A 16,776-nucleotide genomic window follows, 5' to 3' on the forward strand; every position below is an offset into this window, starting at 1 on the left:
AAAAATCAACCGCCTTTTTCACAAGTATTGTGTAAGTGCGCACGCTCTAGTTTCGACGTCCGTCAACTTTTCGGCGAAACATTTCGATGTAATTCGGCACGATATTGTCTGTACGCGTATTGTATTTAAATCACTACATGTATTTCCTTGTTCGGTGACAGTGGCAAGGGTCACGGTTCTTTAAACGCATGATTAAAAACATAGTGACAAAGGTGACATAACGATCAATAACTTTAAATGGAACTTTAGATTCGATAGGTTTTATATTACCGAGAGTTTTCGATGAAACAATTGACAATAACATAATAAATGAAAGGGATACCGGGGCCTATACGCTTTAGTAACTATTATTTTATTTTTCCACAAACTATTTGCTTTCTGATGATTCGAAAATTTTATCTCATGTGACAAGGGAGAGGGCAAACTCGACTTTTTACCATTGAGTTACTTCGATGGGTCCTTTGTATAAGGACCAAAGTAACAAATTTATGATTTTTACTTCTTTGTGTTAAAAGCTATCTCTTAGTTTAGTTAACAAAATGCAATAAACAAAATACACATTTACATGTGTAAATGTTATTTTTTTGCTGAAGTAAAAGGGTGTATGCGGCCTATTTGGTTGAAAATTTTAGAGCCTCTCCTGAAAAGTTGTCAATTTGCACATTTGCCCTTATTCGGAGTAGCTATCAATTTATTTATTGAGACACGCTAACAGCATAAAAATAAAATTATGTAATTACAAATTTCATACAAACATTTTGAAAATATGTATTCTAATTAAAGGTAAATAACATCGTAGACCATTTATTTTTACCTGTATAAAAATATTAAAATAGTATTGTTATCTTTTACAAATATCTATTTTTAACAACAAATCACACAGGTCTGATAATAATATCTACATAAACGTTGGTTACTCACATTACACTGCGACACTATTTTTGGGTATTGCATTGTTACAAAAGAATTCGGCCAGTATGCGGAACAGCGTCGCGACCTAAGTTATAAGAACAAAAGTTTATTTAATTTAGCCAATTGTCTATCTTATGTTTTTAATTTTTTTACAACTTCTGAAATCTGGCCATTTAGAATCGTGGCCGAAAAATTACACAAACTGAATCTTAGCTTTATAGGAATATGAACTGGGTTATCCCTTATATAGACTTACTTCATATTCATAAAGTAGTTATAAGCATTGAGATAATTTCTAGTATAAGGCATTTCTTGATGTTCTGTGTCCATAACTGCGTAAATATTGCACTACTTTTTTTTAAAGATATAGGTAATGAGTGCCAAGGTGTTACCACCTTTAACGTAGACATGAAGAAAAAAATGTCCAATGCCAACTGGTGTGTTTGAGTCACTTTTTAATTCTTATTCAATTCGTGATACTAATTGAGATAAGTCATATGACATTATCAGGATATGTCTAGCTAGATCAATTAGTGCCAATCTACTTAGGTTTAGGATGTTAGCATCCTAAACATAGGTTCTGGAATCTGTAATTTAACCTAGCGTAGACTGAAGAGCTGGCAGCTACCTCGGACAAAGAATCAGTCTAGCTATTCAAAGGAGGAACGTTGCCAGTATCTTCGGAACCTTGTCTAAAGGGACTAATACTATGTCTTTATTTTTTATATTATATTTTTAAGTTTTGGATTCTAGCGTAATTTCCAAATATTATTGATACTATTTGAATATATTAGTTTTATTATTCTTCACCTAGCATATATAACACATTCCATGCCACTACAATTTTCTCTTACTTGTAAGATATTACTGTGGGTTTCTAAGACCGAAATCTCTGTATAAAACATATTGCCATCCCCGTCAGTATCGTCGACAAAACAGAGACAACGATATGTTTTAAATGGAAATTTTGGCCTCAGAAAACCAAGGTTAGTAGCATTCGATGTGTATGTCAAAAAATATATGTTTTTTAATTATTTCATGACCTATTTTCTGTCATACTTGAGTCCACTAAAAAGATACAATAAGAATAATCCGCGCATAAATTGTCCATTTTATTATACTCAGCCAGTATAAATGTCAACAAATATTTTCATTATTGAAAAATTTGTATATCTCCCACTCAAATGTTACTAATATTATAAATGTGAATGTTTGGATGGATGGATGTTTGTTTAAAGGTATCTCTGGCACGACTCAACGGATTTTAATGAAATTTGGCAGAGATGTAGAACACGGCTGGAAGAACACGTAGTCTATTTATTTTATTTGTTTAATTCTTCGCGGACAAGTCGCAGACAGAGTCGCGGGTGACAGCTAGTAGGGAGATAAATGAATGGTAAAACATTGGTACATGTTAATTTACTAATGTTCGATGCAACAGTACTGTATTTTGCCTTATAGCAGGAAGTGATACAAAAAACATTCTTGTAACAAAAGACGAGACAAAATTTGCATAATCAATAAATAGTAACCAGAAATAGAGTCGAATTAAATTTTAAATCATTAATTAAAATACGTTCTGCTTTACCTTATTCGTCCTTTATCTTCTTTTGTATGATTTTTACTGCACGAATATCAGTTCGGATCATAAACATCGCTTAAGGACTGGACATTGCATCAGCAAAAGTCTTCCTGATAAACAAATGAAGTTCGTTTCCTCAATACCCAATCTTGTTGTCCTTCATTAAAATGATCTATTTGTACTTTTTGCATTGTTTAGGTCACTGCCTTTTGGACTATAAAAGGATATAGGATATCTCAACTTTTAATCATTGTATGACAAGAATGCTTTTTATAGAAAGGTTTGTTGCCAAGGACGACTAGACTACTTATAATAAACGGTATACTACACATTGAGTTAAGATTGTGGGTACATTTCCATTGAAACATATTTAAATTGACGACAGCTTTCTTTCTTAAAACGAGTAGAAAAACGTTTTACGATGTTTTTACACTACTTACAGGTTCATTAAAAAATTTTTCCTCATTTTTTTCAAGTCGCGTATGAGAGTTGACGATTACTCGCTACGGACCTTTAAAAAAGCATAGATAAAACATTTTTCTTATAAGACAAAAAGTAGTTACATCGTTCTTTTTTTTATTAGTAGACGCCAACAACATCCGTTGCTTGAATGTGCCTGCTGGACCGGTGAAATACCACGACCACACAGAAAACAGACGTGAAGTGGAAGCAATTCCGCGTTCCGCCTGACGAGCGTGCGTGCCGGAGGCCTAATTTTAGCCCTCTTTAACCCCTCACCCTTTTCTTACAAGGAAAGGATGGGAAGGGAAAGTTGATTTGACGGAGGAGGGGAGCGATCATTTCGCTATTTAGGCATATTCAAGTGGCCGCTAGGTTTGCTATCTTTTGATTAAAAAAATAATTACAAAAAGATGCTGACATCATACCTTTGAAGCAAAATTTATATTGTCACCGAAATACCACTGCAACCAATGTTGCCAACCGAATTGTATGACATGTAAATACATTACACAATTCATTGAAAGTCAGTCCTCAATTGAAATCATAAATTAAAACAGATTTTCGTTCACACTCTCATTTCTTATCTGATCTCTGGACTGATTTTATTGTTACCTTAACAACATAACCACCACCTAAACTTTGAACATAGATTTTTTTAAACCACACTGAAAAAAACTAATCATTCACACGTAATTTATTTTATCGCCAGCACTTAAAAATTACAAGTCATTAAAATCGGTAATCTCGTATTTTTCTTATTTTACTTGGTATCTGCTAATTATTGTACACTCCCCTCATTATCGAATTAATCGAACTTAAACATTAACTTTACGTTTTCTTGAACAATCTAATGATAACGAATTGGTGACAACAATTCCATGCAATCTTACTATTTTATAATCTACTAGCACTGAATTAAAAAATGTAAGTGACCTATGTGTTCTTCCAGACTGTGTTCTAAAACTGTGCCAAATTTCATCCAGATCCGCTGAGTCGTTCAGGAGATACGTTCAAACAAATATCCATCCATCTAAATTTTCGCGTTACGCGTATTAGTAAGATTAAGTATTTTATTTTAATGTGTTGAGACGTGTGAAATAAGTTGTTCTTTTTTATAATAAAGTAAGGCAAAGTCTAAAGTTTAAGTAGTCTAATCGTAAACATGGTAAATTTGACGACGAAACGCTGTTGCCAAAAGGTTTTATCATTTTGGCGATTACCTTTTACTCATCTCATGGAATGCGAACACCCCTTTTTATATGTATATTTATGTTACGGGCCAGTGTTACTTACATTTCTTTTTATGTACTCAGGCATCTGTAAAGGTAGAGTGCATATACATTTTTTTAACTAGATATTACTAAATTCGTTAAATTATTAGACAGCTAAATGTATAACGATTACAAAACTGCAACGACAGAGAAGACATGTAAAACAAGTTCTATTAATTGTTTTAATTTACTTGTTTATTTAAACGAAAATAGCCGACTTCAAAAAAAAAAACTATCTCAAACAAAATGCGCTCAAAAGTAACGTAAAAAAAAACAATTTCAAACAAAATGCACTCAAAAGTAACATAAAAAAACAATTTCAAACAAAATGCACTCAAAAGTGACGTAAAAAAACAATTTCAAACAAAATGCACTCAAAAGTAACATAAAAAAACAATTTCAAACAAAATGCATTCAAAAGTACCATAAAAAACAATCTCAAACAAAATACACTAAAAAGAAACAAAATAATGTCATGAAAACTTCTTTCTTTCTTTCTTCTCTCTTTCAAAAACCCTCTAAACTCTAAAGAAAGTTCTCTTCTTTCTTGTAACATGTCTATATTGTATAATTATTGTTATTTCGCAGTCGGTGTCGGCCGAAGTAAATATAATATTATACTTTTTATATTTGAGATGTATTAGACATACTTACGTTTATGTCCCTACTTAGGCCGAAACCGACTCCAAAATAACAATAATTATACAATATAGACATGTTACAAGAAAGAAGAGAACTTTCTTTAGAGTTTAGAGGGTTTTTGAAAGAGAGAAGAAAGAAAGAAAGAAGTTTTCATGACATTATTTTGTTTCTTTTTAGTGTATTTTGTTTGAGATTGTTTTTTATGGTACTTTTGAATGCATTTTGTTTGAAATTGTTTTTTTATGTTACTTTTGAGTGCATTTTGTTTGAAATTGTTTTTTTACGTCACTTTTGAGTGCATTTTGTTTGAAATTGTTTTTTTATGTTACTTTTGAGTGCATTTTGTTTGAAATTGTTTTTTTTTACGTTACTTTTGAGCGCATTTTGTTTGAGATAGTTTTTTTTTTTGAAGTCGGCTATTTTTTTTCTTAAAATGTTTGTTTTATTTCTCAATTTTTAGTGAATTTGAAGTTCAATTACAAATTTCCTTAATACGTATAAGGACATAAATAAGACAAATAAAGAAAAGGACTTTCCTATTTAATATGTGTGTACTTCAATTCAAAAACTAATTTAGAATACACCAAATAACCACTTATCCTTTAAACAATGAAATAATTATCAAAATCGGTATACAAATTGAAAATTAACGAACTAATACATCGTAGCGTGCCTTTAATTTTGTCCAGCCGCGCGCCGCAGTAGCATTTTTCGAATGCGCGTAGTTTTTAATAATTTAATATCTTCCAAACTATTGATCAGAATTACATAGTTTAAAGGCTAATGTTATCTGCATTTAATACTCTAGCCATCAAACATATTTATTTGGATAAGGATTCATATCGAATATAATATAATAGCGCCGTAAGCTTACGACGCTGTTTTTCGTGTGCAATTTAATCGAAGTTTGTTCATAATAACATGGTTTTTGTGAGACGTCCATAGATGATAGATATATGCCACCTGAGACTTTTATTTAGCAAATTTAAGGATCTATAATTACTCCATACATCATTTTAATGTAGGTCATATAGTTTGACCTACGTAAGCCCAGAAAGCAAATTTGTGCTATTCATTGTAACGCGATGTAGCATTTTTCGTTTCCGCGTAATTTTATTCTTACGATATCTCCTAAACTATTAGACAGAATGATATAGTTTCAATTGCAAATATAATCTACATTAAATTCTCTTGATAATGAACATATTTATTTACATAAGAGTTAATACTGAACTTGAATAATAGCGTCGGAAATAGGGCATAAATTTAATTAATGTTTCTAAAGAAAAAAATGGTTATTGTGAGAAAACTATAAAAGATAGATATATGCTATCGCGGACTTTTATTTAGCACCTTTAAAGAGCTACAATTCGCCATACATCATTTTTATGTAGGTCCTATAGTTTAGCCTACGTAAGCGCTGAAAGCAAAAATGTCCCAAATTTCGCAACAAATTTTGAAGCTATATTCAAAATCTACTAGTCTTCTAGTTATTTTAAAAAAAAAAAACAAAAAAATGGGACCCACCTGCAAGCACTTCCTTTCGATTAAAATAATTTTTATCAAAATCGGACCACCAGGGGCCGAGTTTCGCGGTAACACACATAAAAAAAAAAAAAAAAAAAAATTCAGTCGAATTGATAACCTCCTTCTTTTTGAAGTCGGCTAAAAACGAATCGATATCGCCACTTAGCTAATAACATCGCATAAGTCATTTTTATGAACTTTACAGGAGACGAATCGGAGGATTTTTTTAGTAATTTCTATTTTATTTCTATTGAAAATGTTCATATAATAGATTATGTGACCAACTAATGATCTTATAAAATAATAGCAGTAGCCATCGACTTCGTCCGTGTGGAATTAAATAAAAAATCTACTAATAAATATAGCCTATGCAGTGTAATTTCCCAACAGTGACTTTTTTCAATTCGGTTAAATAGTTTCTGAGCAAACAATGTAAATAAACGACAACGTAAAATGAAACGTGAACATATGAAAACTGATTTAATTTACACATGTGAAATGTATTAACAAAATATGAACAGAACTAAACCATGGTCTATTGGTCTATTATTTAATACGATATTCTATTTCGTGAAATAATTTGACATTGTTACGACGTCTAACCATCGTATAATAATGAAATATGTGCGTACATTTATATTTGTAAAGATTTAATCAAACCTCGACCTCGTCCAAAACTAAAAGAACTGTTATTATGTGGTTTTACATTTACCAACTAATTACATAAGCATAATTGTAGAATAATTTGACTTCAGAAGTAACTATTAAATCTGTATGAAGACATTTATCTCAATTATGAATTTACGGATCGCGGAAAGAAGGGAAATTTTATTTTCATTACGAGTACTGACATTTTAAAACAATTTCGTATACTAAAAAAATTACATATGAGTTGAAATTATTGTTATGTTGGCAACTTAATTAACTATCAACCACAAAGGTTTACTTTTATTAGCTAAAAACAATTAATATAATATTAATTGCATGTGGACATAGCAACATAGTTGCTCATAGCAACATACCAGATGTACAGTCAAGGAATTACAATCGCTCCCCACTTATGATCAAATATATTTCATCGAGCAGTCACCATAAGAGCTATAATATAGTAAGTTTATATGTTGCTATGATTATTTTCGACCTAATTGCACTATAAGCCACAAATGACATTACACTAATGTGGGTAGGAAATAAATGTCCTCGATTGTGGTTGCAAACCGGATCTGCCGTTAAAAATTGACATAACAGCCTCTGTAACTAGTTTAATTTTTTAATTACCTATTATTAGAGCAATGATTGCTTTCTTGATATATGATATTGATACAATGTTGGTTTATAAACATATTTATTGCCATTCAAAACGCTTTATATGTATTGCTAAATAAATATGTTACACGTATTATTAGATTGAATTGTAATTTGTTTTATAAATACTAATACAAATTAATTTTATTTTGCCTACTGTTTATAGCCAAAGAAGAGGACAAACAGTATCCGTTATTTGTCTTTCCTATTTTAAAAATTCACAAATGTAAAAATAATGTTCGACTTATTGTTTCTTATTTACGAATTAATATTATAACGAAATTACTCTCATGATTACGAAATTAATGCTCAAATAACAGTAAAGATATAAGATAAGTCTATTACGAAACACCAATATATAAAATATTTTCATATGATTTTATCTCTTCTTTTTCAGTGACAAATATATAAATCACTGTAAATAGAGCGATACAGGGTTACGTCTAGTATATATTAATATATGTATGAAGCTTGAATTTGTTAAAACTTTTTGTTTTTAAATTCTTTATCATTAAAATGTCAAGTCCGTCGTGTAGGGTTGCCAACCTTCAAATCTGGATTATTTGAATGTATTAAGATAATTGGAATGAATATTGCCTTATAATTTTCGGCTTTTGATCAAAGTATGACAGAAACGAACTTTTCCGAAATTATACAGCAGTTTGATAAACACTTGAATATATTTTTTATGCTTTAACATTTTCATAAACGGCTTGCCGGATTTTGAAGTCCTGTCTTTAAACTCTTATTCTCTGTAGTGTTATGGGAGTATAGTCAGTTAGGTTTGTTGGTTTTTAAATTAAACAGCGAATGCTGAAAGTCCTACTATCGCGCAATGTTTACAGTTTTATGGTACACTTTACTAAAAAATTATTACTCGTTCAGATTTGTGCTTTGGTACAGTAATTTCTAATAATTTCTAGATGTGTTATATATCGTAAAAATTTCAATTTAAAATTTTTATTGCATTTCTTACGCCACCAGTTAGAAAACTCTAAAACCAATAAGATATGTATTCCCATACTAAAGATCTATGCCTTAAAAGATATTTTTATTAAATTTTATAAATTATAACAAGGTTACATAACATACATTACATTACATTAGGACAAGCTTCGCGACGTCATTTTAAGGCACTCCTTTATTCTAGTTACTAAAAACATATCAAGTTTATTTTGAAAAGGTAAAACACTTTGATGTTTAGAGTGTAGAGTTTTAAGGTTAAAGAAAGGTGTTACTAAATAAAAATTTTGTTAACAAAACATTGTTAAAAATATATCCTTGGACCGTTGATTAAGAACACTATCCTTTCGGGGCACGCTATTCTGCTACGAAGGCTATTCAAGGTACATACGTGGTATATAATTAAACCTATAATCAATTTGACCATTCAGATATAATAATGCCCTTTATCATTTATTACTTTTGATCGCAATAATGATAAAAGCATGAATTATCGAAGAATGCGAGTCTGACGTAAGATAGGATATGACAATTTATGAAGGTGACGTATTTTAAGTTATTTATTGGTGTCTGACAGATTGGTGAATGTACAGTTTTGTTTGAGACTTACAGACTGGATAAAACCTTGTAGAGAAATATTTTGATTTTAAATAACGAGTTAAAATTATGTATTTTACATTAATAGGTACAGCTTTGTTATGACATTTTACTTGAAGAGGTGGTCAATATATTCTTTTCTTTAAATACTAAAATTCAAAAGCTCACACTGAGAGATTTATGTCCGCAGTACTCGTAAGTTATCTTACCCTATTTAAAGATTTTTTATATGTTGTGTAAACACACAACAAGTTCAAGTTAACGTATTAATATGATTTATGATATCCAATCAAACACACGTCTAGTATAAAGCGGTAAACCGCCCAGTGCCCAGTGACACGTCGCCTTTCACACTTGACTCTTTATAGAAGGCGATTGACATTCCACAGCCTGATTCCGACCAAGTTCAAGTTGCACGCGTCACTGGCACATCGTGAACACCGCCTGTTTGTAATTTACACCAGCAAGTAAAGACAAGGCAAATTGTATATGGAACGACTCATTCACAAAACGATAATTTGTAAAAGTGGCACACTACATTGGCTGTCATTTTCTCGGCTGCCAATAAATAATCGCAAACTGGCTGGCAGTGATGTTAGAGCCAATGTATGATGATAAGGCTATTTGTAAAAGATCACCTTTTAAAAAGCTTTGTCGATTATTCGTTCAATAAGTAATTAGCTGAGTCTTTAAAATGTGCCTGGTTAAACAACAAACTGGCGATAAACACGATTTTTCGGTCACACACGCACCGCCGCCTGTTTTCGACATCAACGCGCGCTGAGGCAGCGATTGAGACTTTACTTAGTGCACCGGAAAATTAATCTGGCATGTTAATGTCACTGCATGTGTGTCATGTTATTTAGGTTAAATTGTAATTAAGTTACATATTTAGAGTACAGAATATAATAACCCTTAGAAGTATTATTACCTAAATTATTATTTATTTATTATGCCATTTAAATTAATTTATTTTAATGTATTTAGTCTTTATCTTAGAAGATAAACAATTCGATAAAAATGTGCTTGTCTTGAAACTACTTCCCGAGCAAAGCATAGCCGGATCCGGATACCGCATAAAATCAAGTCCTTAAGCCGGACATTAAATCCACAAAAAAATCTAGTTCAAGCAATAAAAACTGACCCAACGCCCTTGCGCGTGGTCACGTAATACCTGCATTGTATACTTTTTCACGAGGGCAGAACAGAGTGGCGGAGCAGTAGACAACAGTATTTTTACAGTAAGTGTGCATTCATACATTACAGTACTGCACTCTGTACTGCTCTGGATTCTACATTGTTCTGTCCTTTTATAAACTAGCATCATATGCGCAACACAACGCACACTTTCTCGTTTTCTTGATGAGAATTATTCGCCAAACTGACTTCCCGTATCTCACGGTGAGCTGACCTGGCGACCTTGTGCCGATATGGGTGCGGATAGCAACATAAATTAATTGTATTGTGCTCTGCAATGAAAGTCAAACATATACACAAAGACAACAAGGAAAATGGTTTAAAGTAACTGCAATAATTTAAAAAAAAGTCAAGATTGGATGACTAGTGGAAAATTAAACTGGAGCGTAGTATAGAGAAATGGTTTTCTTTTGACAGTGAAATTAAAGTCAATAATTCTTATTACTTCGAGTAGTTTAATTTAACACCATAATCTAATTTGGTATTATCTAAAATTTTATGATGCTTTAGCAGTTTAAGCAAACTTTTTAAGCGCCTCAAAAGTTAAAAAAAAAACAACAACATTCAAAAAATTATTTATACGTTATAGAAAACAGTACATTTAAGTCAACTAAAAATCGATCCACATTTAAGAAGTAAGTCGTTCAACATGAATCACTTATGTATGATGTTTTTAGTAACAGTTGGTATTTAAAAAGTTACGGTCAGTTAAGCTGCAACTATTTTAATATAACCAACGTTACACATAATTTGCATTGTGTTACCGACATAACTTACCGCCTTTACTAATTCAAAGTACATATACCTAAGTAACAAAACATTAAACTAAGATTACATATGTGCTGTACAAGTTATTTCAAATAAAATTAAGGAACAGTGTGAAATCAAACCTTTAATAAAATTAAATTTAAATAGAAATTTTTTATCTATCCATAAGCAATGATATTCATAAAATGTGATTAAGCAAAGTAAAAAAAAAAGAAAATCATACTATAACATTATAAATGCGAATGTTTAGATGGATGGATGGATGTTTGTTTGAAAGAATCTTCGGTATGGCTCAACGGATCTTGATGAAATTTGGCACAATTGTACAACATAGTCCGGAAGAACACATAGGCCACTTATTAAGTTGTTTGTTTCCGCACTGACGGAGTTACGGGCGACAACTAGTAGGAAATAAAAATTAAAATAAATACATTTTCTCTCACACACACATATTAATAAGATATTAAATTACTCGATACCAAATACTTAATTTTATCTAATATTTTAAATGCGAATGTTTGAATGGATGGATGTTTGTTTGAACGTATCTCCGGAACGGCTCAACACATCTTGATGAAATTTGGCACAGATGTAGAACATAGTCTGAAAAAAATTCATAGGTTACTGATTAATTCCGCGCGCACGAAATCGAGAACGACAGCTAGTGTATGATAAATACAAATAAAAGTCCATTCTGATATATATTTTAATCGGAAGCACGAAGTTATCACGTGAAATATGCAAACAAGGTCACGTGCCGAAACTAGGTTTTAAGCAATCACTTTATACACGATTATTACAATATCTTGGTATACAATGCTTTTAAACTTTTGTAATATTTTTATGAATTGTACCTGGCCTAGTATTGGATGACAAAAATTGTTTGAAAACTATAGTTTCGTGGTACAAAAGGTTAGTAACCGAGCCGGAAAATATACAAAGCAATAAAATAAAACAGGGGTTTTACATATGTTTTTAGACTTCTAAATTTAATTTTTTAAGTGTAACATTAACATTGTCATTTGTATGTTGTTTATTAAATACTAGCTGTTGCACGCGACTCCGTCTGTGCGAAACGAATTAAAAAAAACCTATGCATAATTTCAGCGAGATTCGTTTAGTTGTTCTAGAAATAGGTAATGACAAATATCCATCCATCTATACATCTAAACTTTCACATTTATAATAATGGTAAGATATTGGTAAAATACTCCCGAAATGAGAAAGAAAATTAAATTGAAGTGAGTCGTTGTAATCCCTTTATTAATAACAAACAGAAGTAAGAATGCGAACTTAAATTACAAGGTAAAGCTTTATAATAAAAATCTATTTAAGTAAACTATACTCAATGATTTTGAATTTATCTAGATTGGATATGTAGTCGTTTTGTTCTTTAAAAGTATTTATAGTACAATAGTTTGAAAAGTAATAAATGCAAGCCAAACTTAACTTTATCTTGACCAAGCTAAAGTATTTACACGTCTGCTTAACTTAACAAATTGATGTAGAAGTACAAAAAACTTAACATAATATCGTTAACAGATATCACCCTCGTATTTGAATTCTTTGCTACTTTTTTAATATCAAAAGGTGGCAAACGAGCAAACGTACACCTGAATTCTTCGAAATAGTGAGGCGACCGTTGCCCATAGACATGCAAATGCAGATCCGTTGCCTACCTTTACTCAATGGAGAAGGGGACGCACAGAAACAGGATATTCCACCCTTCCGCCAAATCCACTTCCCCTCCCCATCCTTTCCTAATAAGAAAAGGGTGGGAAGGGAAAGGGGACTAAGATTAGGCCTCTGGCACCGCACTCATCAGACGAAATGCAGATTTGCTTCGACTTCACGCCTGTCTGCTGTGTGGTTAATTCTACTAGTACTTAATTAATTCTAACACTATCCCAGTTATAGATTCTAATGTAATATCATCACAGACAGTCCTCGGATCCATTGCGGTTTAGATCTTTGATAACAGAGCAGTGTTTGCGGCTGGACCGCACTTGACACACTTACACTTGCCCAATCAGGTGCCATATTTTAATTCACTTTTAACCGATACAACAGAACAATGTTGTTCTAATTAAAAATTAATTTATATTTTACAAAACATTATATAGTTATATATAAATATCAACTGGTATATTTTAATTAATAATTGGATTATTTTATCAATAACACTAACTGTCGCCCGCGACTCCATCTAGACGGGATTAAAAAAACTTAATAAGAAGCCTTCGTGTTCTTCCAGACTATGCTCTACTTCTGTGCTTTTCATCAATAAGCCATTCCGGAGATACCTACTAAACAAAATCCATCTATCTAAACGTTTGCATTTATATTAATAAGAAGTAAGGTAAATGAGTTCCAGAACTAAAAATACGATGTGATAAATTGGATCGATCCGAAACCGCAATGTAATTGTCGCGAATTAATTTCAATGACAGTGTCGGAATATCGAAAATGGTCACCATTGTCGTAAACGCAGCGGGGCGGAGTGACACGTGATAAAATGGAATATATTTAATACCTTTTTACAAATTATCGCTCGAATACGACCCTGCCTTGTACGTTTACCTTTGTGTAATACATTTATGAATTGTACAAATACAAAAAGAAATGTTATTTAATTATTTATCGCTTAAAAATATTTCAATCATCCAATCACTGTTTCGGATAAACTCATTAATAAATACCTTAACTATAATGAAATGAAAGTGAAAATGAAATTATCTTTTTATTTATCAAATATTCTTTCCGTAAAATGAACCAAAAATGCACTTGGATTTAAAAAAAAACCCTGTTTTTATATATAATAAATATAGTTATATTAAAATAAATATAGATAAATGTAGTTAGTTATAGCTATATATATAATGTTATGTAAATACCTATGTTTTATTTAACACCTAATGTTTAAACAAGTGTTTTCGAGATTCCTCCATTGCCATTTTGAGTCAACCCCTTTCAGGTAGACATATTAATGTGGCTAGTAACATCAATATATCTGCTACAGATCAACTTTCAAGTCTACTTTACCTTACATAACTCTACATTTCGGGGTTAAAATATATTTAAACTTGAACGTACACTTTACCATTCAAAAAAAACATCAGACCTTCAAATCGACACATGATGTGACAGCTACGACCTACAATACATAAAAATTACTAACTCTTACATATAAGGACTCGCCTCATTAGTGCTTATAATTTTTTTGATAATTTTTACTCAACATAAAACATATGTATAATTATAGTAATTACGATTAACGCTCTAGCCGAACCCGATATTAAGGACATTTATAAAGTTCCCCTTGACTGACCCTTAGGCAATTACGTTTTAATAATTTTCCCTCGGGTCTGCACAGTATGTACCACTCTTCCATACATCTCTATTTATTAATCTAGGATCAGTCATACTAATATTATAAATGCAAATGTTTAGATACTGTGGAAGGCATTGGGAAAGGTCTATGCCCAGCAGTGGGCAGATAAAGGCTGTTGATGATGATGTTTATGATGAAATGTTTAGATGGATGGATAGATCGATGTTTATTTGTAGGTATCCCCAGAACGGCACAACGAAACTCCATGACATTTGGCATTCATGTAGAACATGGTCTAGAAGAACATATACAGCTACTTTAAGTTTTTTTTAAATTCCGCGCGGACGGAATCCCGAGCGACAGCTAGTTATATATAAGTGTAATGCTTCATCTACTAAATTACGAGGTCAGTCTAGTCTTGACAACTTGTATAAAACTTACATCTTACCGTTTATGCTTTTTTACCTTGTTCGGAATATTGCCAAGATACTTCTTATGACATCTTTTTACTGGCGTACGCGCGTAAGTTTTTTTGCATGGGTTAAGGACAACGCTAACTCATCTATAACAACCTTGAATTTTCAAACTCAATAGAATGACGAAGGACATAATAAAAAGATATATATTTACTTTTCTTAGATGTCCTTTGAAAGGTCAATGGTCAAGATTCATATTAGAAGAGTATTATCCCATTTTCTAGCTTTCCCTTATAAACTTCCAGTTATTTTTTTATATCTGTAACACTACTTAATCAAACTTATACTTATTTACTACATAAATAAATGACACATAAAATTGTAACATAAGAAACTTTAAAAAAATGAAGAACATGTAGAACGAACATTTAAAAACAAAAGAAGTATTATGATCAAGATTAAATGTTGCAGAAATATTCTGGAATCCATTTTAAAATACATCCATATGTCTTAAATGCATCAGGTGATTTATATGCATTGAGATATATTGAATTTGCTTATATGGTCATTACATGTGAAATTCTCATACAAAATATTTAAGGTGAGTGTACATTAAGATGACACTGCGTTGGTGGTTTATCACCAACTTTATAAGGCTATCCATAATTTTACTCCGCAGAAACGCAATATAAAAAAAGAAACGAAATCATTGCTACCTGACTACTCTTAAAAAGAAAAACAAATTAAATAATAAAACATGTCCTCATTTTCAAAAAAACTGTCAATTATCATATCAAGTTATATGTACAGGGTTTCCTGACTGAAACATGTTCTCCGACCTTACAAGACTAATGTCAAATTCGACATTACGACATTTTCTTATAATCGATAGGAAGTTGTTAAGGGACAAGTTTTAATTTATCTATTAATGCGGTTCAATTTAATTAATTATTATCATCATCATCATAAACAATTAAATATCCATTGTTAAACATATCCTTCCAACTTTCATCAAAGGATCTTAATAAAAGTCGAATCCTTGTCATCCAAATCCAGTCAACTCCAACAACCCTGTTCCTGTAACTGAGCTTGCCTAAGCTACATCCCCGTACATACCCGAATTAGAATCTAGTCGTACGGATAAATGTACAAATTTTTGTTTATGCATCATGTAAGTTAATAAAATATATATTCCTTGCTTCGTATCTTAAGCTTTCATCTTACTAATATTATAAATGCGAATGTTTAGATGAATGGATGGATGAATGAATGTTTGTTTGAAGGTATCTCTGGATCGGCTTAACGGCACAAATGTAGAACATAGTCTGGAAGAACACATAGGCTACTTATTACATTTTTTTTAATTCCTCGCAGACGGAGTCGCGGGCGACATCTAGTGAATAATAATGATTATTTTGTAAATAGCAAAGGAGTCGTGTAGTCGACAAAGGCATTAGTATTATTAACTTAAAATATAAAGCACTAATGGGAAATAAGATTTCAAGTTATCCTAAACTGTTTCCTACTTCGTGGCCTGTTGTAGAATTAAATCTACTTAAAATCATTTTGATTATCACTGTAGAAGTGATCATTATGTTTATGATAATAAAATAAGGTTACATTCTTACTTATACGAGGCAAATATTCTTTAAAGCTTAATATTCAACAATCGAAGCAACCTTAACTAATGCATTACCATGAAAAAAATCTTTTTTCGCAAATTGATAATAACTTACGTCACTTTAAATGCTGAATTAATTTATTAAGATAAATTCTGTAGATTTAAAATATACTAGTCATATA

Source organism: Papilio machaon, chromosome 21 (assembly GCF_912999745.1).
Source record: "Papilio machaon chromosome 21, ilPapMach1.1, whole genome shotgun sequence".
Lineage (NCBI taxonomy): Eukaryota > Metazoa > Arthropoda > Insecta > Lepidoptera > Papilionidae > Papilio > Papilio machaon.